At 49.9% G+C, this 27048-nt stretch overlaps 1 long non-coding RNA gene across 2 annotated transcripts in view; it reads right to left on the minus strand.

Annotated features, from left to right (window-relative positions):
• LOC130543039 (uncharacterized) overlaps positions 1 to 27048 on the minus strand; it is a 415403-nt gene that overhangs the window by 173128 nt on the left and 215227 nt on the right. The window lies entirely within an intron of this gene.

Here is a 27048-nt window from a genome sequence, read left to right on the forward strand (position 1 = left end):
CTCAAGAAACATTAACTGCCACAAACCAACCCCCCCAGGCCGTGGCAATGTCAGAGCCAGGGGCTTGGGCTTACTTCTACTTCATGTTTAATGTAACAAAGGGAATGAAACGTAAAGAGATGAATGATAATCACAAACCATCATCTACAAAGCTTAAATGTTTAGCCACTATTTTTCAGAAAAGAACCTGCATTCAATATTATAACTATATTTTTTATATTTATGGAGCACCATCGTATACCGCATACTGGGCTAGCTCTTTGCTAAGCATTGAAGAGAAATTATCATTCTACACATACACACACATATGCACACAAACACACAAATTCACATGCACACACAAATACATGTGCACACAGGTGTACAAATGTGTGTGCACAATATGCATGCAACTACAGATAGCTGTACACACACAGACACGCATATACACGCTTGCTTGCACACGCACCACGAATACAGACATGCGCACACAAGATCACACATGTGTGCACACAAGCAGTGCATACCCAACTGTGTGCACGTGTGAATACATGTGAGTACATGTGCACACACAAGCATGTGTGTATGAACATACGCCTACATGAATGCACACGTGCACACATACACTTGCAAATTCAGACACATGTGTACTAGTACAAGCATGCACACTCATACACACACACACTCACACACACACACACACACACACACGAGAGCCTCCGGTCAAAGGGCCTGCTCATGGCACAATCGCTAAAACTGCCCGGCTCTGGACGGCCACCGCTTCCATGCGAGGAACGGCTGGTTCCCACGACCAGACAACGCCGTGGGTTAGCACTGACCCTCTAGCCCCCAGCAGAGCCCTGAAGCCAGCCCTGCCCCCCACGACATGCCGGAGAGGGAAGTGGCCCAAGGTTTGATTCAAACTGGAAAATGCACTTGATTGTTGTCTCTAGGCCAGCTTTTATTTCTCCATCTATATGGTAATATATCTCAACTTTGCTTCTTATAGAAATGTTCAAACACGCGTGAAAGACAGAAAGCAATTTAACGATCCCCGTGGACCCATCACCCAGCATCCCACCCGCCCCACGTCCTCCCCGTGTGTCCTCCCCTCCCCGCGGGCCGGGTGGGCAGCGGAAGTGAGACATGAGGGTCAAACGGCATCTGGCACCTCGTAAGCACTGAATTCACAGTAACGATTAACTAAGAATAACCCTGTCTTTACATGTACTTTCTTTTTTTTTTATTATGTTAGTCACCATGCAGTACTTCATTAGTTTTTGATATAGTGTTCAATGATTTATTAGTTGTGTATAACACCCAGTGCTCATCATAACACGTGTTCTTAGCACCCATCACCAGGCTACCCCATCCCCCTGACCCCCTTCCCTCTGGAACCCTCAGTTTGTTTCCCGGAGTCCATAGTCTCTCATGGTTCACCACCCTCTCTGATGTCCCCCCTTCAGTTTTCCCTTCCTTCACCTAATGTCCTCCATGCTATTCCTTATGTTCCACATATAAGTGAAACCGTATGATAATTGTCCCTCTCTGCTTGACTTGTTTCACTTAGCATAATCCCCTCCAGTTCCGTCCATGTTGATGTAAATGGTGGGTATTCATCCTTTCTGATGGCTGAGTAATATTCCATTGTATATATGGACCACATCTTCTTTATCCATTCGTCTGTTGAAGGGCATCTCGGCTCCTTCCACAGTGGGGCTATTGTGGACATTGCTGCTATGAACACTGGGGTGCATATGTCCCTTCTTTTCACTACATCTGTGTCTTTGGGGGACACATACTTTCGAACAGCAAAGCAGGGCAGAGAAGGAGCTGCCTCAGGTGAGGACACTAGCACGTGGAGGCTAGGGGTTGACCCCAGCCTCTGCCTCTCACTCTCTGACCCCACTGAACCCAACGAGGCAGCTTCATGGGCCTCGAGGACCCTCCTGCCACTTGGCATCACAGAAGTCTAAGACGCAGAGTCATTGGTATTTGGACTCCAAAAACATCACACGGAAAACCAGAGGAACCTTCCTGAGTCATCATTCTTGTGAGTCTAGCCAGCACAGGTCTGAGAAGCACCTTCCATTACGTCTGAACGTCTCCTTTCTCCAATCTTTTTTTTTTTTTTTTTTTAACTCTGCCTTTAACTCTGGAGGACAGGACTTCGTCCCTCTGAGTTTGAAGCGGGGCTACTGCGTCAGGCACACCTGCCCGGCTCCCACGGGCGTCAGTTATCGCCGCCGGCACACTCTGTGCACAAAGCCCCACCTGACTCACCGGCCCCTTCTGGAGCGCAGTGGAGAGCCGTGCAGGGGGAAGAAAGGCTGCTGGGCTTCAACACAGAGGCTCCCAAGTGTCACCTGGAATCCACTCTGTCCACTTCACGTCCCACTCTAACACGTCTGCTGATGCTCTCCCTGCTCAGACGGTCAGGGCTGCTCCCTTCGAGCAGGCGTCTCTAGCACTGACGCACGCAGGGCAGGAGGTCCACAGAGACCCCGAGAGGCACCGCACAAAGCACAGCCTGCTGGGACTCTCCAGGCAGGGGCCAGACACCTGTCCCCAGTCCCCCGGGCACTGGGGGTGGAGCAGGGAGTGGCTTCCTTTACAGATCAGAACCTGAGCTGGGGAGAATACAGCACCCACCAGGACAGAGGAAGAGGGGGATTAGAACCTCGTGTCCCACAGCCCTGTCCTACACCCTCAAGTCCCACAGCCCCCGTCCTACACCCTCATGTCCCACAGCCCCCGTCCTACACCATGTCCCACAGCCCCCGTCCTACACCCTCATGTCCCACAGCCCCTGTCCTACACCCTCATGTCCCACAGCCCCCGTCCTACACCCTCATGTCCCACAGCCCCCGTCCTACACCATGTCCCACAGCCCCCGTCCTACACCCTCATGTCCCACAGGCCCCGTCCTACACCCTCATGTCCCACAGCCCCCGTCCTACACCCTCATGTCCCACAGCCCCCGTCCTACACCCTCATGTCCCACAGCCCCCGTCCTACACCCTCATGTCCCACAGTCCCCGTCCTACACCCTCATGTCCCACAGCCCCCGTCCTACACCATGTCCCACAGCCCCCGTCCTATACCCTCATGTCCCACAGCCCCTGTCCTACACCCTCATGTCCCACAGCCCCCGTCCTACACCATGTCCCACAGCCCCCGTCCTACACCCTCATGTCCCACAGCCCCTGTCCTACACCCTAATGTCCCACAGCCCCCGTCCTACACCCTCATGTCCTACAGCCCCATCCTACAGCTTATGTCCCATGCCCTCTGTGTCCCACACCCTATGTCCCATGCCCCCCTGTCCTACACCCTCAGGTCCCCATGCCCCATTCACACACGCCATCCAGGGCCAGGTAACAAGGAGGCAGACATGGCAAATTTCCCAAAGATGATGTCTAAACTCAGCAGGCTGTGCCCTCCACTTCTCCTGATCTTCCTCCTCTAAGCTCAAGCCTTTCATGATGTTTTGTTGCTGTGGATAGTTTGGAAAATTACTACGGAGTGGCTGGGACATGGGGGAGGGGAGGGGCAGGGAGGCTCAACGCTCCCGATTACACTGAATGAATCACAATTTGGTGTTTCCGCCTACAGAGCGAGTGTTCTCCAGGCGTGAGCAGGGGAGTGTTTGCCATCCCAGACTGATTTACCCTAGAAAATGCTTTGACATACAGTGTGCCAGGCTCCCCCGCTGCCTGACCCCCCACCCAGCAGTAGCTGTAATTCTGGGGTAAGCAGGTACCTGGCACTTTCCACAATTCCCCAGCTAAATAAAATATTCCATAAACACGGGGTGCACAGAATCTTAATGTCACTCCTTGTAGTGGGGTTTTACTTGGCTCAAAAACCGCTCTTTGGCCACCAGTTCCTTTTCAGCGACATGTCCAGTGAAATTCACATTCTCCCCATGGCTGGAGCGCCTTCCTCCGTCTCTGTGCCCCTCCACTTCACGACGGGCTCTACAAAACAGCAGCTTGAATTGAAGTTGAGTGGTCATTTCAGTCCCAGCTCATCTTTTTACAGCTTTCAAAGAATGTTTAAAATTCCTTCAGTTGAGCCTTAGGCATCATGTGAATTTTTTAGGTAAGTAAACAAAAACTGTGATTTCCATTTGGGAATTAGTGAGGAATGAGCAATTCACAGCTTGGTTTCAAGGTAATAGCTCAGGAGCTGGCTTGAGTAGACGCTAGACGCTAGAAAATGCACCCCAGGCTGACTTGAGAAAAGACCTTTCTCTCCAGATGAATAACCACTTGAAAGCAACGTGAGGCATGATGCAGAGCAAGTGCCTCTTGCCCCCAGTGGAACCGCCCTCAGGAAGATCCAAGTAGGCCAAGCCAGGGTTAATCGGGGGCACTGAAAGGGAGCAGCATCCCCAGGCCGTGTCCTCACTTCTGAATGCAGGACGTTTACGTGCCCCTATAGGCAATGCCCCAGTTCTTACACGGTTATTCCTTTTTCACCACAGGTTAAACTCCTGTCATTGGTTCTTTTCTTATTTTCCTAGATAATGTGAGACGTTGGAGCCGTAGTTCTCAGCCTTAGCTGCATGCTGGAAACAGCTGGAGAGACTTAGAAATACAGATGCCCAGGTCTCACCCCCAGAGGTTCTGACTCAGGCGGTCCAGGGCATGGCTGGCTTCAGCCTTGCAATTCAAACGTGCAGCCAAGGTGCGGAAGTCCTTTGTTGGGGCTGTCCCTGGGTTGCCGAGCCAGCCAAAGGGAAGAGCCTGGAGGTAAAAGGGGAGGGACAGCAGTGGAGAGAGAGGAGAGAAGGGGGAGAAGGAGGGAGGAAGAGAACGGCTTGTGAAGGACAGATAAACGGCCTAGACCACAGAACACATTCCCTGAGGAACAGAAGAAAATGTCCCATGTGTGCTTCATGCCTGAGAAGGACATAATAGGAACAGAAATTCAATAAAAATAGTCACTCAAAGGCAAGATTATAAAACAAAATAAGATGAGAATGGAAATTGCAGACTCCGGGAAACAAATTGACCAAAACACCATCATTACAGAAATAACCGTGTGAAGTCGAAACATCAAGAGAGAAGCGACACACAGCTCACAGTGGGCAGTGAGCCCAGGGAGGCAGGGGAGGCGCGGACGGAGCAAAGGATGAGAGGCAGGTCATGGGCAGCAGTAAGCAAACACAGGGGAAGCTGGCTCCCCCAAAACAGAGAGCCTAACCAGCACGTGGAGCCCAAGGGGTCAAGGATAGAAGGAACAATTTCACAGAAAGTTTGTGAATCTACAGCTCAAATTCTCATACCATGTTTCAAGCTAAAATTACAGAAAACAATCACAAAAAGACATCCCGTTTGAGGCACTGATTTAAGTTTAAGGAAAAGATTCTTGGGTCATCCAGGTAAATAAAGAATTCACCTGCCAAAGTCAGCACTGCAGAGACAATGGGGCACTGGCCCCCAAGTTCTAGGGAAGAGAACCGTGGCTCCAGCCACACTGTCCTTCAGCTGTAAAGACAACAGGCAGAAGTTTACAAACACGAAAGATCTCAGGACCGCACGAGCCATTCAGGCACAAAACCCTGCCAATGGGAAAGAAAGTCTTGGCACTGCTCCCACAGTGGACACCAGAAGGCAGGAGGGGAACTCCACAGTGTCCTCAGGAGAAGAAAGGAGTGCAGAGTATAAAGAGGGATAGACATCCCCAAGCTCCCACAGCCTACGGGAATATGGTAACTGGGTTGGTCTAGGAAAAATCACTGGCAACAAATCCAGCCACCTAGGAAATGAATAGAAACAATCTAGAACAAAGCAGTCTTCGCTCAAAGGGCTGGAGGTAAGGGGCGAGCCCACTGAACAAAGAACCAAGGCCAAACACATATGGAGATTAGTTACAAGGTGAACACATGTGTTGGTAGCTGTGACATATTATTAAAATCACAGCTGACAAAAGCTTGAAGGGGGGGAGAAGGCATATCTCCGTATCTCTCCTAATAGAGAAGCAACCAATAACTGGGAAATGAAAACACGTAGGTTAGATAATACGACTCCACTCCAACCTGACCATCCCACACAACTATCTTCATAACCTTGGAGGCATCGCTGTGTCACCAATATCTCTTTTAGTTAGAAACACCTGAAGTCGGCAGTCTCTTCAAGCTTATTTGCATTTCTCTTATCTTCATGCAAAATTAAATTTCATACACATTCTCAAAGATAACATATACAGTATAATCTCAGCTTACGACAGGCTCCCTGCACCAGCCACGTGACTGAACATGCGTCCTCCTTCCTTCCATGTGTTCCTGTGCCAATGTCTACCAAGTACCCTCAAGTAATGGGCAACTGAGTCAGGGCCTTTTTTCCACTTCCTTATTATATCCTCTTTATTGCATACCTTTCTAGAAGACTATATATCCTCGTTCCAAAACCAGAGGGGGAAAAAAAAGGTTTTCCACAAGAAAAAAAAACTGTAAGATCCCAACTGCCAAGTGTGGCTCCATTTGTCTCCAAGCTGAGCCCCTTCCACTGCCTCCCTAGGGGCCCCTTGAGCCTGCTGTCTCTCCCTCAGCCTGCACCTTCCTTCCTCTGTCCTCATGCAATGGATCCTGGGGGATGAGCTATGGAAACCCAACAGCGCCCGGACTCAGGGAGCAAAGGCTGCCAGTGGAATCTGACGCCATCTCCCCCACACCCCACAATGGAGTTGCTCTCGCTCTGTCCCAGATCCCAAGAAAAGTAGTCAGCACACACTAGATGCTTTAGGGAAAGGTGATAAAAAAATAAAATACAGGGTGATATTATGGAAACTTCATGCCCATAAATATGACAATATAGCAGAAATTATTTTCTAGTCAAATTCAAAACACAAACTGACACAGTAAATGCTTGCTAGGTTTTCTTTTTTGTTCTTTTTAATGGAGGAAAAGTTTCCAACAGAAAAAAAAAAAACAATGTGCACATGAGCAGAAGGGGAGGACACAGTCCAACCCAGTACAGAGGAATATTTCAGAACTTGTAAATGAGACTCTGCCCTGCTACTCCATCCCAGCGTCCTAGGCCAGGTTGCTTCCATTTCTACCCCAGCCAGCCCTTAGCGGTGCCGTCCTACTCTCCAGACCCGGCCATTGCTCAGAGGAGACAGACCGTGAGGAGAAAGAACAGGATGCCCAAATGCACAGGACTCAGAGCATGGCATGACCATGACCAGCTGGCAGTCCACTGTTTCCCCAAGCAGGACTTGGTACACCTGATTCTGTTAAGATGGGGGGGCAGTCAAAGGTGTGGCTGTGTCCTGGAGTAGTCTCTCTCTCATAAGTCTGGATCCAAGTCCAGGCTCAGAACATAGTTCCGGAAAGACCTGGGGCCAAGGGAGGTACCATGGTGTCCTGGGAATCAGAGACCCGAAAGTTGGGGGCAGGGTCTTGGGCAGTAGCTCCTCCACCAACAGGCCTTCAAGTTCAGGGTCCTCTCTCAGAGGGCCATTCTGTCTTGCCGGAAGGGGCACTTGGCACTGCCGAGCACTGTTCACCCCTCAGCCCACCTGGCAGTGTGCTTTCACACCTGAGACAGGTAAGGGTCTGGAAAGCAGGACACCACCGCTAAGGGCTGACTGGGGTAGAAATGGAAGCAGTCTGGCCTAGGATGCTGGGATGGGGTAGGAGGACAGAGTGTCACTTACAAGTTCTGGGACATTTCCAAATATTTCTGGATGGTGTCCTCCCACAAAGTTCATGTCCACCCAGAACCTCGGAATGTGACCTTATCTGGAAATAGGCTCTTTGTAGCTGTGCTGTAATGAGTTGGGGTGAGGTCATCCTGCACTAGAGTGGTCCCTACATCCAAATACTGGTGTCCTTGTAAGAACAGAGCAGAGACACACATGGAGGGAAAGGCTGTGTGACATCAGAGGCCCCGATGGGAAGGCCGCAGAAGCTTCCAGAAAGAAGCCCGAGGAGGCAGGAAGGACCTTCCTGAGGGAGCCCTGGCTGCCAAAAGCGGCATCTCGGACTTCCGACCTCCAGGATGTGAGAGAGTACGTGTCTGTTGTTCTGAGTCCCCCAGTTTGTGATGCTTGGTAAGACAGCCCTGTGACACTCATCTATGGGGAGACGGATTTGTGGGAGAGTCCCTTGAGTGTGGGGGCAGAGGGGAGAGTCTGAATGTGGCAGACATCTCCTGCCCCTCCTATCACAACTGCACCTTAGTTCCCTTCTCACTCAGCTCAACCTCCAGGACAAGTTCGAGAACCTTCCCGGCATGTTCAGCTATCAAATTCTATCACGGCCAGAGTCCTTCCAAACTCCCATCTCCATCTGACTTGAACCCCACGCCCACTCCAGGGGCTGGCCTGGCTCCATGGTGGAGGCCAGACACGGCCCTATCTGCCCACCTCCCGGGGTGCTCAGAAGCAGCAGACCCTCTCCAGGCCCCTTGGCCCTGCAGCCTGACTGTCCCTTTCCCAGCTCAGTGCCCTCCCAAACACACCCCTCCACCAGCAGGTCTCTGCTGAGCACCCGATTTCCTCAGGTCTGGGCCTGGGGCTGGCAGCAGGTGCTCCTGGAGCTGGCCTTCCAGTGGATTCCACCACTTCCCAGCACGTGCTGGTGAAAATGCCAGGAAGAGCCTGAAGCTCCCGTCTCCCCACTCTGCTGAGCTGCCCTCGTGCTACAGGCCAGCCTGGGGGCCCACAGACGGGGTCGTGGGGGGTATGCCCTTTGATCAGAAGGAAGGAGGAAGTGAGGGCTCACGCTGATGCCCCCTGCTCTGACCCTGACCTCCTCGGGACAGGCTGGAAGGAGGAGGGCACAGGGGGTCTGATCCCTGGACTCAACTGGGGGAGGTCTGTGCCCCTGCTGCCTGCGGTCCCCTCTGCCTGGAGGGGTAGCCATGAAGATGACAGGCCTGGCTTTCAAGCGGCAGGTGTCTGGCCACTTCTTATGGGTTGAACTGCGTCCCCAGAAGATATGTTGAAATTCTAACCCCCAGTACCTCAGAATGTGACCTAATTTGAAAACAGAGTCTCTACAGAGGCAACCAAGTTAAGAATAGGGTCCCTAATCCAGTTCACCATATGTGATGGGGACCAGCCCACCTGGAGCTTATGAACAAATACTTGGTCAGAGACCAAGCCTACAGTGTGATCTGTGCACCTGCTGGGGGCCACCTGGACGGATTATCAGTGCAAGGATTATCTCCCAGACAAGCCGACTGGACCTGGGATGCCTGCCTGGAGCGAGACCAATCAGATTCCCCACCCAGGATCTGGGACTGAATGCGGAAGGAGCCCGAGAGAGTCTCCGGGAGGCAGAGAGGAGCCACGCGGGGTGAGGGTCTGAGTCCCCAGTTTGCCAGAGGCAGAGTGAGTCTACAGATGTGTCTGCTAAGGTTTTCCTTCAGAGCAGAGCCAGCCCTGCTCTACTGAGCCCTGACGGGTGAGCTCTTACCAGGATGGGCGGGGAGGGGAAGTATCTGCAGCCTTAGAACAAACCTCCTTTCCATGGGCTGCCTACGTGGGTTTCTGTCCCTTGCAACCAAACAACTGCCGGCAGGAGATGCCACTCATGCCAGGTTCTCTCTCGGCCTGTGATGCCCCTGGTTCTGCACGGCTCTGGAACCGCTACTGGGATTTATGCCACCTTTCTGAAGGACGAGGTGGCAGGCCTCAGCCCAGGGCACGCTACCCGGCTTCCACAGATCAGACGTGAAGTCAGAGGTGGTCAGATACAGAGGCACCCAGAGAACCAGGAGGAAATAAGGACCGATCCTCTGCAGGTGAGCTAACACAGAGCCTGCCTAGACAGCCAGGCACAGGGCTTGTGTCCCTGTGCAGGCGGGGCCTCTATTCAGGGCTGGATCCCATCTGCCGCATCCCCAGTTTCTCGGGACGACCTCGTACAGCCAGTATCAACAGTTCCCCACGAACAGGGACCTCCAGAAGAAGCGAGCCTGTACAGAGTACACACGAGCATCAGTAACAAAAGCAGCTTCCAGCAGACAGGGAACTTGCAGGTGGGGGCCTGCAGATGGGGGGCTTGTCCCCTAGCAGACTAGGCCTGCAGATGGGGGGGCCCTCTTCCTTCAGATGGGCAGCCTGTCTTCCGGTGGATGGGGGCCTGCAGATGGCTGCCCTGTCTTCCTGCAAACGGGGGGCCAGCAGTCACCTGATCCCGGGCCTGGCAGGAGACGGACGGTGGTGGTCGCTTGGAGCATTTCTAAGCACCGCCCCCCACCTTGTGCAAGCCAGGCAGAGTCCTCAAGGTTGGCACTGCCTTCGGCCCCCCAGGCAAGGCCACCCGCCTATTCAGCAGTGCTGGAAACCGTAGGGTCCTAACGTGTCAGGGGCAGCACTGAAGGCAGCTGTGGGCTCTGCTGCGAATCCTCCAGAGGAGGAACAGATGGCGTCTGACGGCAGGAGCATCGGGCGGGGCTGTGAGGCGAGGCGACCCCCCAAGCAGGCGTCATGGGGAAGACTGGGCTGCCATCCTGGCACCCACGGGGCCCGAGAGTGGCCGATCGTGCTGATTAATCCCTGGTCCCAAAGACACAGAATTGTCACCATCGCGCCTTCCGTGGCCTGGGCTGGCAGGATGCTTTCAGCCAGGGTTTACTACTCTTCCTCTTTTCTCCCCAAATACTTTATTTTTTCCTACTTCAGTCACTTTTTTTTTTTTTAAGTAGGCTCCATGCCCAGTGTGGAGCACAATGTGGGGCTTGAACTCACAACCCTGAGATCATGGCCTGAGCTGGGATCAAGAGTCGGACGCTTACCAACTGAGCCACCCAGGCTCCCCTTCAGTCACTGTTTCTGTAAGACCAATGCCTGATTCTATCGAGCGTGTTTAGTTGTTCTTGAAGCAGGAACAATATCCCCAGTGATGTGTCTGGGGCTCCTCCCTTCCTCACCATTGGGATCACTCCTCATAAGGACGATGTGGGGACACTGCATACAAAGGTCTGTGACAATCCAGCATTTGGGACAAAGGTCGAAAGGAAAAAAGGCCCAGAAGGTATTTTTCTTTTTTTTTCCATTACATTTTTTAAAATTTTTATTATATTATATTAGTCACCATACAGTATAACCCTAGTTTTCGATGTAAAGTTCCATGATTCATTACTTGCATATAACACCCAGTGCACCATGCAATACATGCCCTCCTTACTACCCATCACCAGCCTATCCCATTCCCCCACCCCCTTACCCTCTGAAGCCCTCAGTTGGTTTCCCAGAGTCTATAGTCTCTGATGGGTCATTCCCCCTTCTGATTACCCCCCCTTTCTTCTTCCCCTTCTTCTCCTACGGATCTTCCTGCTCCTACATTGTTGGTGGGAATGCAAGTTGGTACAGCCACTTTGGAAAACAGTGGGGAGGTCCCTTAAAAAGTTAAAAATTGAGCTACTCTATGATCCAGCAATTGCACTACTGGGTATTTACCCCAAAAATCCAGACATAGTGAAGAGAAGGGCCATATGCACCCCGATGTTCATAGCAGCATTGTCCACAATAGCTAAATCGTGGAAGGAGCTGAGATGCCCTTCAACAGATGACTGGATTAAGAAGATGTGGTCCATATATACAATGGAATATTACTCAGCAATCAGAAAGAACGAGTTCTCAACATTTGCTGCAACATGGATGGGACTGGAGGAGATAATGCTAAGTGAAATAAGTCAAGCAGAGAAAGACAATTATCATATGGTTTCACTCATGGAACTTATGGAACATAAGTGTTCCACTTATGGAACAGAAAGTATTTTTCTACACCAGACCAGGGAGCCAGGTAGAAATAGGCTAGACCCAGAGTCAGAGACTTGGGGGTGCCTGCCCAGTAACGAGGTCACCTGGGGGAGTCACTTTTCCTGCCTGGCTTCCCACTCCACAAACATAAAATGATTCTGTGATTTTCTTCTACCACCAGTCAGACATGAGTGCGACGCTTTCTCCCTACTCAGCCCTATGGGAAGTCAAGAACTCAGACAGGTGTCAGGGACCTCACTGTGGGCTGAGATGTTCAATCAGAGATTGACAGGTAGCGTCTCACCGCTGCCATCCAGAGAGCATTCTCTCTGTGAGCAGAGGGGGCCCTGCACCAGCTACTGGCTAACCATCCACACCCTCCATGAGCCAATTCTCGACACACTCCATGGATGAAGATTCTGAGGCTCAAAGCAGATCAGTGACTTTCCGGGTCACACAGCGGGTAGACACCACGGCCAGAGCTGAAGCCAAGGCCACTCCAGGGCCAAACCCCACTCTTTTTGCCATGTTAGGTTAAGTCCACGTGGATTTATTCTCATGATTATGAGCATAATTATGATTGATTATCATCATAAGTATGATGAGAGCACACAGAAGAAGCATGACAGACACACGCAGCGAGCTCGTACTGTCAGAGGAAACGGACAGGCACAAGGTTGTGCTCTAAATTCGGCGTCAGGAAGAGAGACATTGGACAACACTAACGTCTTCACTTAAATAGAGATTTTCTGAATGAGATTTCGAGGTGGTGATAGAACCAAAGAGCCATAATCAGCAGCAAAACCAGCCATGAGAGCATGTGGGTGTGGGTGGTTTCCTGTGTCCCTCCCCCAGGAGCGCCTTCACATTTGCTCATCGGGGGTCAAACATCCCAGATTCTTGTCTGAACCAGATCAGGAATGCATCCTCTCCATGGCCACGCTCTGGAGCTGGAAGGAGGCTGCAGTCCACGAGAGATTCTAAGCCATGCGCACGAAGACTGCTCACGCCCAACCACGGCCGGCGCTTAAAGAAGCAACACATGGCAAACAGCACAGAAGCTCCTTGAGAAAGCAAGAACAGAACTACCATAGGGTCCAGAAATCCTTCTCTGGGATTTGGAAATACACCAAAGGAAAGGACATGAGCGCCGCGAAGAGACTGCTGCACTCCCACACTGACTGCAGCATTACTCACAATAACCAAAGCAGGGAAGCAAGCTACGTGTCCTCCGATGAAGACCGGGCAGAGGACGTGGTGTGTCTATACAATGTACGATCACTCAGCCACGAGAAACAGAGATCCCGCCATTTGCAACAAACTTGGATGAACCTGGAGGACACTAGGCTAAGTGAAATAAGCCAGACACAGAAAAGAAAAAACAAACAGCATGATCCCACTTACATGTAGAATTTAAACACGTCAAATTCACAGAAGCAGAGGGTGGAACAGTGGTGACAGGAGCAGGGAGGTGGGGAAACGTTCAAAGGGTACGAAGAGGCAATTAGGTGGGATGAGCAAGTCTAGGGATCTGAAGCTCGCCGCGATGAGGACAGCTAATGATACGGTATTGAACGCTAGAAATCTGCCGAGAGAGCAGACTCACAGGACTGTAGCTATGTGAGGAGGTGATATGTTAATTACCTCGACTGCAGTAATCTTTTCACTACATATGTGTATATCAAATCATCATGGTAGACACCCCAAACATGTATAATTCTTACTATAAAATAAAATTTTAAAAAATGAGTATCACCAAACCAAAGAATACATCAGACTTAGTAGATATTCATGGAAGGAAAGAAGGGAGGGAAGGAGGGAGGGAGGAGGGAGGGGGAACGAGTGAACAGACTAAACAGGCTCCTCCTTCATCAGGACACCACTGCCCATCAGAGATTCTCCTGCACTAAGTCAGCATCCCAGGCAGCTCACCCCTCCCGCTGGGCCCTATCACCTCCCACCTGTGCACCTGTGCCCAGCAGTTGACGTCCACATCCAGTGATCCAGTAGAAACGGTTTCAATAAATCAACCACCAAACATTATTTTCTTCAATCCCCTTACAATGCTAATAAAAATGCAAAGTATTGCCATAATTAAAGTGTTAAAATTAAACCAAAATAAGTTAAATAGTTCCCATTACTCATATTATTGCTCAGGCTGATATAAAAGACAATATTGACTAACTAGCAGTCATAATGAAAATTAATCTTTTATGTACTTAATGGGTTTTCTGATATAATTCTGCTCCCCCCCAATTATTCTCAAGCAATTAAAATTTTAAGGAGCGGTCTTACTGTAGTTCACATCAGGAACCACGAGGAGAGGAGGGTTTTAGGACGCAGATGGCTAGCAGCTCAGACGGTCACAGGCGCTCCGCAAGTAGCTGTGAGAAACCCGGGGTCGGGGTCACACATACCCAGCCCTCCCCCGCCTCCTCCACACCCTCCCCACGCAGAGAAGTCTCCGCTAACCATCCTCCGCGGAGATGCTACCCCCACCAGTGCTTCCAGTGTCCCACGGGGACACAGCACCCGGGGTCCTCCCGTAACAACTAGATGTGCCAGTAGAGGAGAATGCACAGTCACTCTCCGATGTTAAAACCCCATCATCCCCCACCCCTGCCCAGGCCCCAGTGACGTTAAATGGAAGTAGTGTTCCAGGGGAAACAGGAGTCCCGGCGTGAAATCGCCTCTGGAAATGGGGGGGGTGCTGGAGCCCGGACACTGGAGGATCGGGCCCGCGTGTCCCGGACTGCATTCCCTGCGGCTCCAGAGTGGGAGCCCCAGGGCGCCCTCAGACCCCAGCCCCGTCCCCACGGAGGTGGCTCACTCACAGCAGCTGATGCGCGGGAGCCCCTGGGGCTAAGACGACACCCCCTCCCTAATTCGGCCGCCACATCAGAGGTAGCAGGAGGTCAGCCCTAGAAGACGTCTCCAAAACGTAGCTCCAGTCTCACACCTTGCTGCCAAACCCCGCCGCGTAGGCAGGTGGTGCGCGCTAGGGCCGGGGGTCCCTGAGGTTCTGGCTGGAAGCCTGGACGCAGGCCTGAGGGTGGCAGGAACAGGCCCCATGCCGCTGTCTTTGACTTTGAGATGGATTCTCTCAGATTATCGCTTCAGGGAAAAGCAGTCAGTGCGACAGGGTCTGAAATGAGGAAAGTCAGTATGTATTTGAAATTTGGGTTCTCCTTAAAACCGCCACCGCGCCACTAACCGCAAGCATTGTAACAACCCTAAGTCTGTGCCAAATCAATTGCGTTATTCAGTTTTATTGTTTTTCTCTCAATTAAACATTGCTGACTGGGGCCAGTTTCTCTTACGAGGGAAGAAGGGTCTAATGCACTCCCAGCCCCGGGTTACGGGCTGCTAGAGGCTTGTCTGGGCACAGTCCCAACCGCGTCCAACACCTCAATGTTTTCAACTCTGAGAACTCGCAAACACTAAAAGGGATCATCGATATCCATCGTCTCACTATAATTGTATTGATCCTAAGGGCAAGGGATTAAATTTGACTTTGAATGCTCTATAGCTTTACCGGTGCTTTTGAATAAAATTTCAGGATCTACACTGGAATCTCATGCCCCGTTCAGATATCTGGTATTTCTGGCTCAGTTGCATGCTTATTGATTAGAAATCGAGATAGTTGCTGGGGACAGTTTAGAGCCAACCATCAATCTGTAGACAGACAAAGATGCTGGCCACACTTCTTCTTTTTTTAAAGAAGCTGTTTTCAAAGGAGATGAAGCTCCATGGGAAACAGCAAATGTCCCAGTGCAGGAAGGGGCTGAGTGACAGAGCAGGCTGTCCTCTGGTCTCTGGGCATTGGGTCTGGGGAGGGCCCCCATCGCCCAAATTGCCTGTTTGCACAAACACCGTGGTTTATGCAGCTTTCACTGGCTGAGCCTGCGGTGCCCTGGAGCCGGCCTGTGCTGAGCACTCCCTCTAATTCCACTGTGGAGGAGAACCATCTGGTCGGTGTCCTGGCAAAGCCAGCCTCCAAAGGCTCCCCATGGAAGAGACAAAGCCCCCTCCCTCCCAGGAGCTGACATGCAGCCCCTCCCCTTGGAGGAGGGACGTGGCTTCCTCCCCAGCAGCCAACCTGGGCTGGCACACCATTTTTGCCTTTGGGCATGTGACAGAATGCAGAAAGAGAGAACTCAAGATAAGAGTAAGGATCCTAGCAACAGAAGGTACGACAAGCAGTTAGGGGTGATGTGGATGAAGGTTTGTGTCCCCCCGAAGTGCGGTGTTGAAGACTAACCTCAATAGGACAGTTTGGAGGTGGGGCCTCTGGCAGGTAATTAGGTCATGAGAGCAGAGCCCTGGTGAATGGGGCTAGTGCCCTTGGAAGAGGGGATCTCAGAGGGCCCCCTCATCCCTCCCACCATGTCAGGGCAAGGCCAGAAGATGGCCATCTGCAACCCAGGAGAAAGTACCGGCCAGAGCCAGACTCTCACGCTCCCAGCCTCCAGAACCGTAAGAAAGAAGGGCGAGTGCTTATGAGCCGAGCAGTCTGTGGTCATCTGTTACAGCACCCCGAATGCTCCAAGAAGGGCCAATAACAGAAGCTGAAATCAGCCCCATGAGGCAATGGAGGAACTGAGAACAGATAGCCCAGGAGGAACACTGAGAAGAGCACAGAGGACCTGGGATCCAGAAGAACCAGGTGGGAACCGCAGCAGGAAAGGAGCAGGCACAGCGGCATCGGCCTGGTGGGGGACCAACCTCTCTCAATGGAGGCAAAAAGCGATGTATGAACACAAAGCCCATGAACATGAGATTTGTGTGATTCTCGTTCACTGGTCAGTAAACTCGAGCACACATTTGTCCACAGCCTGGCTGTGTTATCTCAGTCAGTTGCTTTTTCCCTTGAGATCTGGTATGCCAGCTGGCTAACCCAGCCTGAGGTCAGCACAGCCCTGCCCACCTGGCCCGCCGAGGAGAGCTGCAGACTATGAGCCACGCCATCTGCTGCAGCATGACATGTGGATGTGACCCCACCACGATCCCGGACTAAGAACGTGTCCCTAAATGCCTGCCGAGGACACCAGGCATCGTTAGAAACTGAATGTGGGCCATGTTCCCCGAGTTTCCGTGGGAATGCCAATACCACGTCCCTTAGGACCCTCCCTTCTGACAACACGAGGTTATGAGAACATCCTACATTCCCATTAGAATCCCCATCTTCAGAGTTTCAGAAAAGCATTTTCTGTGACATTTAGTGAAACTCTTGATGACAAAAAAAAAACCTCAGGAACATGTCAATCATCAAAAAAAAAAAAAAAAAAGTTAACCTAGATGGAGATCCCATTCACAGAATGGGGACCCTACCTCCAATTAGCCCACAGTGAAAGCATCGATAGCAGAAAAAAGTATCCAGAGTGTATAGAATATTCCATCTCATGACTACAGAAGACATGGGGAGAGGGGAAGCCCCAGCTGAACATAATATTGACAGCCCCCCATTATGAATGACCTCCAAAGGGGGCTTCAGCCCAAACAGGAGTGGATGGGGGGTCACCTCCAACATCCAATTTCTATTCACCAAAGTAGGAATTTCAAAGCAAATACAATGAAACAGTTACCTTTAAGGTTCTTTGTGTTCTGTTTGCATTGAAGAAGACCCAGCAGGTGAAAAGAGAGAAGCACCATGATCCTTCCAGAAGGGGCATGCCAAGGCCAAATCTCTGGGTGATTCACCAAGAGGAACCCAATGATTCCAAGGGTTCTGGACCAGCTGAGGACAGGCATTTTGTGGCAGCTCAGTCTTAAGGAAAGAGCTTCAAAGCATTTCTGCCCAATGGATTGGAGAAGCCTGGAGAGAGAGACGGATCACCTTTCAAAAGGCAGTGGGACTTAGCTTGTAGACTCTATTTATAACATCGAAATTTAGACCAAATTAACTAGCAGCAGTCTCCAGACAAGGATTTTACAAGCTGGATTTTCCATGCTCTGCAATTCTGTCTTCTCCTTCTTTGTCCATGTCACTGCTTGTTAGCAGGGACAGAAGGAAGAAAGCAGGAGAAAAAGGTGAAATGCAAAACCAACAAAATCGATTACCCCTCCACACCTGCCATAAAAATTGGGTGGAGGAACTTGAAAGAATGGCTTTAATGAGGCTCAGGGTCATGGGTGATTCCATTGTCCCCCCAGAACAATAACCAAGACTTAATCACGTTTCCTAAACCAGAGAGGAGCTAACAGCTAGAACAATAATAAGGGGGGAAATAATGGTTATTTCCTTATTAAGTACTTATTTCAATATTACTGTGTAACTATTCTATGTTTATGAATTTCAGAATTCACAAACTGATCATTTATGATCTCTGACAGGTCCAGATACAGAGGTGGAACCATAATGATTTAGGATGACATGTTTACTGACTCTGGGGCCAAGAGCAGAAGTATTTTGAAACAGCTGTTATTGTGTCTACCATGATTTAGAAGGGAAAGGTCAATTGAGCCTTAACTACATGGGGTCATTTAATTATTTCACTAAAAGTTACATTCTTAGATTGGAAAGTATTTATAAATATTAAACAGCACAAAATAATCAAGCAATTATTCCTTTAGAATGAAATGTGCTTTTCCCCCTCCAAGCCGCTTACGAAACATATAAAGATTCAACACAGAAGCCGTGATGAGAAAATAATTTGTCTGCAGTTAGAGCTTTGGATGCAGATCCAGACCCCACCAATGATGATGGGTGTGTCCTTGGCTGAGCCGGCCTCCGCCACCTCTGCTGGCAGAGAGGGACAAGTCCCCACTGCAGGGTCTCTGCAGAGTATTAAAGTATTCAGCACAGAGCCAGGCACAGAGTAAATGCTCAATTAACAAGGAGGAGACACGACCTTCAATTTAAAACAAAATGATAACCCATATTATATTTGAGATCTCCTGCTAAAGTCAGAATTTCTCTCGAAGATGAGAGTGGCATTCTCCCTTCTTTGATCCCATCCACCGCCGAGGAGCTGTCCATGCTCCAAGGTAGCTACATTTCCCTATAAGACTTCTCTAGTTCAAAAGGAAACTGGCTGGCAAGACTTGTCCTGCATGGTGGCCTTCAAAGAACAAATGCTAGTAATTCCCAGGCCTGGTCTCCCATGCTGCCCCCAAGAAACACCCAAGGCCCTGATTCTGCTGGTCCCCAGCAGGCTGGCTCTGGGCCTGGAGGTGGCCCCATGACTCAACTATTTACATCAACTTTTCTCTCCTGGAAGGACTCTCCTTGGCTGCTCAGGCAGTGAGGGTGCCCAATGCATGCAGCGGTCTCCTGCACAGAAGGGCAAGTGGCGCTCCTTGGGACTTGCCCTTCCAGATAGGTAGGAAACTAAATGCATGTATCTATTGTGTAGTGTAGGTCCTATATAGCTGCTATTCTATTAAGTGTGGGCGTGCGCGCACTCTCCAGAGTCTGATGTAAAATGTGTTGTTTGCTATGGGTCAGGTCAAAACACTTTGAAGAACTTTGGTCTAGAAGGAAGGGATTAAATCCAGGTGGTTGGCTCTCTCTTCGAAACAAGTGGGATCGTTTGTATTCCTGAAACAGCATGACTCTCTCCTCATATGGTGGCTGTGTGTGACCACCTGAGGTCATCCGATGTTCAACATCCCCTCTCATTTCCTCCTCATGAGGACATACGGCCTCCTCTGTGGACTGGTCCTTCTCATTCTCCAGAAGGTCCCTACCTGACCCAGGACTGCTGGACTCTCTCACACGTTCCTACAAAACTTCTTTCCTGCTTTTTCAAGAGCAAGCACATCTCCATCCTTCAGCGACGGGAAGGTAAGTACAAGAAGACACTAAACACCTTACTAACTACACTATTTACTCTCGTCTGCTTTGAGAACTACTTTTGCATCCTGTGTGTTAACTTTCCTCTTGACCATCATGACGAGCTCGCAGCCTGTCGCAGGTTCCACGTGTCTCCATTAGCCACAAACATTCTCCTTCCGACTTCGCATTTCCGCACCGGGGCCAGCGACGTTCCTGCTAACTGACCCTCCGTCCTGCCAGCTCTGCTCCTGCCACTCAGGAGAGGAAACTCTCTCTGGTACAAGAGCGTGTTCCAAAGCCACCCTGATCTTTTCCTGCTTCAAGACTGAAATAAAGTCAGCGGCCTTCCAAGGAATCCTGGTTGTCTTTACTGGAAATCCCATGGGGCCAGGGATGTGTGAGGCACTGCGATGAGCGAACAGGGGTGGCCACTGCGGTTCAGGGATGGGACTGCAGCAGGCCTTCCTTTTTAAGCATTGACTTCACCTGGATGTCTGCAAATTTTAACTCTGGTCAGCCCTCCATTTTGTATAGTACGAGATGTCATCAATGCCCAAGAATTTTGGTGTGCTGATGGTAAAAAGAAAATATAAAAGGAGTGTTTGGGTCCGGGGCCTATGCATGGACATATGCTATACCTGCAGGAACGTCACCTAAGGACAGGAAGATAATGGAGGCCAAACCAAGTGTGTGCATTCCTCGCCTGTCACCTGGTGGCCACCACCTCATTTGTTCATCTCGTTCAGCAAACCTGAGCTGTCATAAAACACACACAGGGCAGGGTAGGAAGCAGGCCTGGCTGCCAGAAAGGGGTGTCTTCAGCTCTGCCTCCCTCTGTGTCCCCCTCGCTGAACACGCCTGGCTCTCCCCTCTCTTCTTTGCTTTCGTGAATAAGACATTTAATGAGTCATTCAATTCAGCTTAATTCTCCCCATTTAGGTCACTGTCTCCTTGGGGAGGCTGCTTCGTGCTTGGAAACAGCTAGAGAAGGCTCTGGCACTGTCCCACTAGGACCTGGCCCTTCAGAGCCATCATACCAGCTGCTGGTTCCCCTCGCTTCCCCAACTGAGGCCAGAGGACAGAAGAGCCTCGCCAGTTCCCTGGGTGACAGCTGCTCTTGGAGAGGCCCAGGCATCTCGGTGACCACCCCACAGAGAGGGGATGGACCCCAACAGTTACTGCTTCCAGAAGAAACTCCAGGCCCCTCAGCCATACACGTCTCAAGGATTTTATGCACATTGGCATGTCAACCTGATGAAAAGCTACCCCAGATTCCACAGCAGCTGAGCCTGGCTCTCCATTTACTGGTCTCTTGTGGGCAGCACAAAGCAAAGCTGACAAGGCCCATAGATTGTGTGAGCAAATTCACACTGGATTCTTTGGCTTCACCACAGGTCAGCAAAGGCAGCTCTGTGCCGCCGAGAGCCCAGAGAGCATCAAGTTCAGAAGACAGTCAGTCCTACTCAGTGGGCCGCTGGTCCCTCCCCGTGTACCCATGCTCACACACACGCATACACGCACACACACGTGGATGGAGAACAGTGACCTGTTCACAGACTTGCCATGCACGAAGGGTCATCACGACCACTGCCTGACCTCGGATAATTCATGTACAACACCTGCTGCCGAACCAGACATTGTGTCTCTTTTTCTACATTATTCACTTAAAAAGAGGTCAGAAAAGTCACATACGCCAGAGTTAATATTTTTTCACAAATGCTCCAATCTAAATATTCAAATGGGCTGAAGGCTGTCATCCCCATGTCAATCTCTCTAGAGAAGCAGGATGAGGCCAGTCTCCTGGCACTGCTTCCCGGTCCTCAGCCGGCATCTCTGCTGAACCCAAGACAGCTGACAGCACACCGGGTCCCGTCGCCTCTCAGGAGGAGCGGTCCTCACAGGAGAGACTGAAGCTCTCCACTTCAGTCCCGTGTCTGGCTGCGCAGCTACTCATGTTTTCCCACAACAGATAAACTGTCTATTCCTTTAAAGGCTCCTCTTTCCTCAGAGAGTGTCTCCCGGGGGCACAAATGATGCAAACCTGACAAATGGCCAAATCAAGAAATCAAGAGCACTTTGGGAAGCCGGCACTGATTTTCTGCACATGGGTCAGCACAGCAGCAGGGCTGAGCGGCCGCCAGATGGAATGTTCTGTCGCTGTTGATATGACATGACAAGGCTATTTTCTTCCCCAAATAAGCTGCTAGGCAAATGCAAGAGACGTGACTCCACAGAGTGAGTCAGTGCACTGGAAAATAAGTATTAAACGGGGCAAAACAAACACTGTCTTCTGTGTTTGAGATTCATTTCCAGAAGGAAGGACGGCACTGTGAAGTGGCTTCACGACAGCGCAGTGGGCCCAACCCCACTGTGGCTCTGCGGTGAACAAACGCTTGTCCTACTTCCTTTCCATTCGTTTGTTGGCGCTGCTTTTCCAGAATGAGGTGAAGGTAAAGAATGCAAAGGTAAGCCCACTAAAGGACCGCCTGACAACCACAGGCCCCTCGTGAATTTCCTGCTTCTTATTTTAGACATCACTGTTTGGTTTTGGTTTTTTGGGGCTTTGTGGGGTAACTGTGTCCCTAATTTTAGGAAGGAAAATAAACCCAATAAAAAAGGTGAAACTTGGGGTGCCTGGGTGGCACAGCGTTGAGCGTCTGCCTTCGGCTCAGGGCGTGATCCCGGCGTTGTGGGATCGAGCCCCACATCAGGCTCTTCCGCTGTGAGCCTGCTTCTTCCTCTCCCACTCCCCCTGCTTGTGTTCCCTCTCTCGCTGGCTGTCTCTATCTCTGTCAAATAAATAAATAAAATCTTTTAAAAAAAAAAAAAGGTGAAACTGGGATCTTCTGAATTACCTGCGGCAGAAACAGAAATGCAAGCTGGTCAATCACCATTTCCAGTGAGACTCTCTCCACACGGCGAGCTGAGAGGCTCCGAACAAAAGACCTGCTCCGTGTAAGCATTTACTGAACAGCGATGTGCACAGGCGCTGGGGTTACAAGGACAGGGGGGAGGGGCCCTGCCCACAAAGAGGTTCGATGCTAACAGAGGAAGCAGATGCAGGGCAACATGAGACAGAGTGGTGTACATGTTGACATGATGTTCCATTAACACAGGAAGAGGACAGGAGAGAGGGGATGGAAGCAGGAGTGTGGAATGATGGGGCAGAGCATGACCATCTAAGTCAGAGGGAAGGTTGAACAGGGGGCCCAGAGGTCCAGACAGAATGGACGGTGCAGCAGATTAGGTTGGGGAGTTGGTGTGGGCAAGGAAGGAGTCCCACAGGCACAGAGAGTCAGGTACAAGCCACTATTCCAGGGCCAGAGGCAGGTGTCGATGGTGGTGGAGACACAGCAGAAGAGAAAGTCAGGAGAGACACAGAATTTGATGACCAGTTGGTTGGGAGGGGAACACATGAGAGAAGAAGACTTTGAGGTTGGGTCTTACATGGAAGTGAGTCTTTCATCCAAGACAGACAGTCAGAGAGAAAGGTCGGAATGGGAAACACGGAGTTTGGGGTGTGGACAGGATACGGATGTGAATGCGAGCCAGGACACAGGAGACAAATCTCTGTTGGAGCTCAGCCTGGGGTGATGCAACCAACTGGGATCAGTAGAGGAGAGTGTGCAAAGGTGGAAGTGGACTGTGGATGGAGCTCCATGGAGCAACAGCCCTGGAGCACTGAGAGGGAGGGATAGGAAGGGTTGAGAACCTGAGAAAGTGAGAAAAGTTTCATCACAATTATCAGGGGGAATTGGGGGCTTTAGCTAAAGAGAGGTAGTGAAGCTGGATGTCATGCACTTGTCTGGCAATTGCCTGATTTCCCTCCAGTACCATTCAGCACCTTCAGTAAGTGAAGAAACCAAATGACTGGGTAACCCCAGCTGGGTAATAACCTCCTTCTGTAGACTATTCTGCTAGATGTTGGGAGGAATATAGAAGATATAAAGGTATGGTCTCTTGGCTTGAGGACCCACCTCAGATTGGAGATAACACCTGCCCACACTAAATGTATTGATAACAAGTGCATGGTGCATATTCTAGAGCATGCTAAGAATAAGTTCTCTGGGGGCACCGAGGTGGCTCAGTCAGTTAAGTGTCTGCCTTCGGCTCAGGTCATAACCCCAGGGTCCCGGGATGGAGCCCTAAGTCAGACTCCCTGCTCAACAGGGAGTCTGCTTCTCCCTCTCCCTCTGCCCCTCCACCCCACTTGTGCTGTTTCTATCGTGCTCTCTCTCTCTCAAATAAATAAGTGAAATCTTAAAAAAAAAAAAAAAAAAAGGAAGAAGTTCTTTGGAGAAAAAAACACACAGCAGATTGGAATTCGGAAGAATTTATAAAGGAAGAGAGATAAAGCCTTTAAGAAAATAGTGTGCTATGCATCAGAAACCAGGGATGTACTGTGTGGTGACTAACATAATATAATAAAAAAACATTTAAAAAAAAAGAAAGAAAATAGTGTGCTAAGATAGCCAGAGGAGAAAAAGAAACAAGAAGCAAATATGGTAGTTTTAAATTCAACATTATGGATAACTACACTAAATGTAAATGGTCTTTTAAAAATCAATTAGAAGACAAAGATGATCAGATTGAACAAAGAAGCAGGACCAATATATATGCTGTCTACAAGAAACACACTTTAAATATAAAGACATATATCTATATCTCATCTCTATAAGTAGATATGGGATATATATTAAATGGGTTTATACACACACACATGCTAAAAGCAAAAGGATGGGAAAAGACATAATCTATAAACACTAATGAAAAGAAAGAAAGCTGGAGTGGCTATATTAACTTCAGAGAAGACAGACTGCAGAACAAGGGACAACATCTGGGATACAGAGGGACATGATGTAAGTCACCAAGAAGACGTAACAGTGCTAAATGTCCATGCACCTAACAGAGCTCACAACACATGAAGCTGCACCACTAATGGGACTGAAGGCAGAAAGAGACAAAGCTGTAAATACAGTCAGGAACTTCAACAGTCATCTCTGAGAAACGGAAAGAGCAAGTAGACAGAAAGTCAAGAAGGATACAGGAAATGTAAAGAACATTTGAGCCAATGAGACCTAACTGACATCTATAGGACACTCCACACAAGGACACATGTTTTCGAGAATAAATTACTCATTTCAAGAGTAAAATATTCACTAGGCCACAACCTGGGTCCTATCACAAACCTCAACAAATATAAAACAATTTAAGCCCTACAAAGTAGGTTCTCTGACCCAAATGGAATTAAACTGAAAATCAATAACAGTAAGAGATTTGAAAAATGCCCCCAAATGCTGAATTAAACAACACATTTCTAAAGAATCCATAGGTCAAAGAGGAGGTAACAGGGGAAATTAGGAAATATTTTTAATTGAATAAAAATGAAAACATGACCGGTCAAAATGTGTGGGACGCAGCAAAGGTGGTGCTTATGGAATGATTTCTAACATTGAGCTCTCATTAGGAAAGAAGAAAGGTCTTAAAATAGAAAAAGAACAGCTGAACACAAGGAGCAGGAATGAAGCATTAAAGATCACGGTGATCTCTTCTGTCTACACCTGCTGACTTCAGGACACAGAGCTGTACCTGCAGCCCTGCTGTCTCCCCTGAACTGAACCTGGAGGTCATCCAGGCCCTCAAACCCAACCTGCCCAAACGTGTGCTCCTCACCTTCCTCCTCAGCCTCTTCCTGGGCTCCCACCACCCTCCATCCATCCTGGAGGATCCCCTTTCATCTCTCCCACCATCACCAAAGCCAAAAAAAAATCCCCTGAATCCGTTCCTCGCTCTCCATGCCTGTGAGTTCTGCTTTGTGTCACACCCTCATCTTCCGTCTCCCAATACTGTAACAGTCTAAGTGGTGCCCCCTTCAGCCACCAGCTCATACTGCAGCCCTAGGGACCTTCACGGTGAGACTCCGTGTTGAAGAGGACAGGACTGCAAGCCAGCCAGCTCCCAACACAGGAATAGAGCACCGGCAACCCCTAAACTGGGCTCCCAAACAATACTGCAGAGAACTTTCATTCCCATACTTGGGAGAACTGCACCTGTAAATAATCATCTATGCATCTTCTTAAATCCAATACACAGTTCCCATAAATAGGCCAAAGTGCAGCAATTCCTGTAAGGAAACCAAGACAATGGCTTTCAGTAATTCACCTCATACCTAATACCAAGACCCTCGGGTCAAAGAAAAGTATACATAATGGCATCACATTTGAAAAATCAACTCTAGCATCCCCAGAACCTGCTGGCATGTGCAGCAGAGAGCAGGCAGAGAGCCGTCCTGAGCCAGATGCACAAGGAAGTGCAGGGGCTGTTTTTACCCAAAGCAACAGTTCACCCTTGTGTGTGAGTTTCTTACCTCAGTCAAACCACATATTTAGCTGAATGATCCGAGGCTTTTTTCAGTTTGTTTATTTTGCTGGTGGAGGAGTTAGATGGAGCACTATTTGACACATGCAGGAATGCTGACCCCAGACCGTGCAGTGAGTTCCCTACGCACAGCAAAGGGTGCAGACCTCAGAGAGGCTGGCATGCGCTGGCGTGTCGCCATGCCTTCACCCAAGACAGCAAAGCCACGTCAGAGTTTTCTTTTTTCTTCTTGAGAGAGAGAGAGAGAGAGCATGCACTCGGGTTGGGAGGGGAGCAGAGGGAGAGGGAAAGAGAGAATCTCGAGCAGACTCCACGTCCAGTGTGGAGCCCAATGCAGGGCTTGATCTCACGACCCTGAGATCATGAGCTGAGCTGAAATCAAGAGTTGGACACTCAACCAACTGAGCCACCCAGGCGCCCCTGTCAGACTTCTCAATAACCAAGAGCAGTTCAGAGAGGAAAGACACTAAAAGCTAAAAGGAAAAGGAAGAGAAGAGCCATTTAATTGTAAAGAAAACTTCATTTGGTCAAGTTAGTTGTTCTCACCTTTCACTAGCTGGTATACTCAGGCATCTGCCTCAACGGGACCAACTTGTTGAAAATGAAACCACTTAGCTTAGAGCCACAGTTACCAAATCCACAGTGACCTTCATTTTATTAAATTTCAAGGGACACACCTTTGAAGAAAGGACAAGGTTGGAGGAGTCAGACCCCCAGAGGTGTCTCTTCCTCCACCAGAACCCCCATGCCCTTGGCAGGGCCCCTCCCTCAGGCCACCGGCGGGCTCCCCAGCCCTCTGCCCCCCAGCTGGCCCTCAGTCTCTGTAGCAAGGGCAGCACTGCAGAATCAAGTGACCTGCCATGGGTACAGGGCAGCAGGAAGAGGTGGAGTCCCGCTGGCTTATCTGCCTCCAACCTGCTCTGAGATCTAATGCGTTCCCTTTCCTCTAATGGGAAGGAGGGGATGTGTCTTAATTTGCATTCCTTCAGCACAAATAGGCACCAAAGCCACGTTTCAGGGTTTAGAGAGAAATATCAACTGAGACGTTTTAAATTTCCTGGGGCCTATCCGGACACGGTGGAAACTGAAAATCATATATCTGAACTCACCATCCCACTGTCAGAATACACGCACACAGCCAAAAATACAGATCCCAATGTCATGTGGTACCTTCCGAGGAATAAATGGCA

This window comes from Ursus arctos, unplaced genomic scaffold, assembly GCF_023065955.2.
Source record: "Ursus arctos isolate Adak ecotype North America unplaced genomic scaffold, UrsArc2.0 scaffold_7, whole genome shotgun sequence".
NCBI lineage: Eukaryota > Metazoa > Chordata > Mammalia > Carnivora > Ursidae > Ursus > Ursus arctos.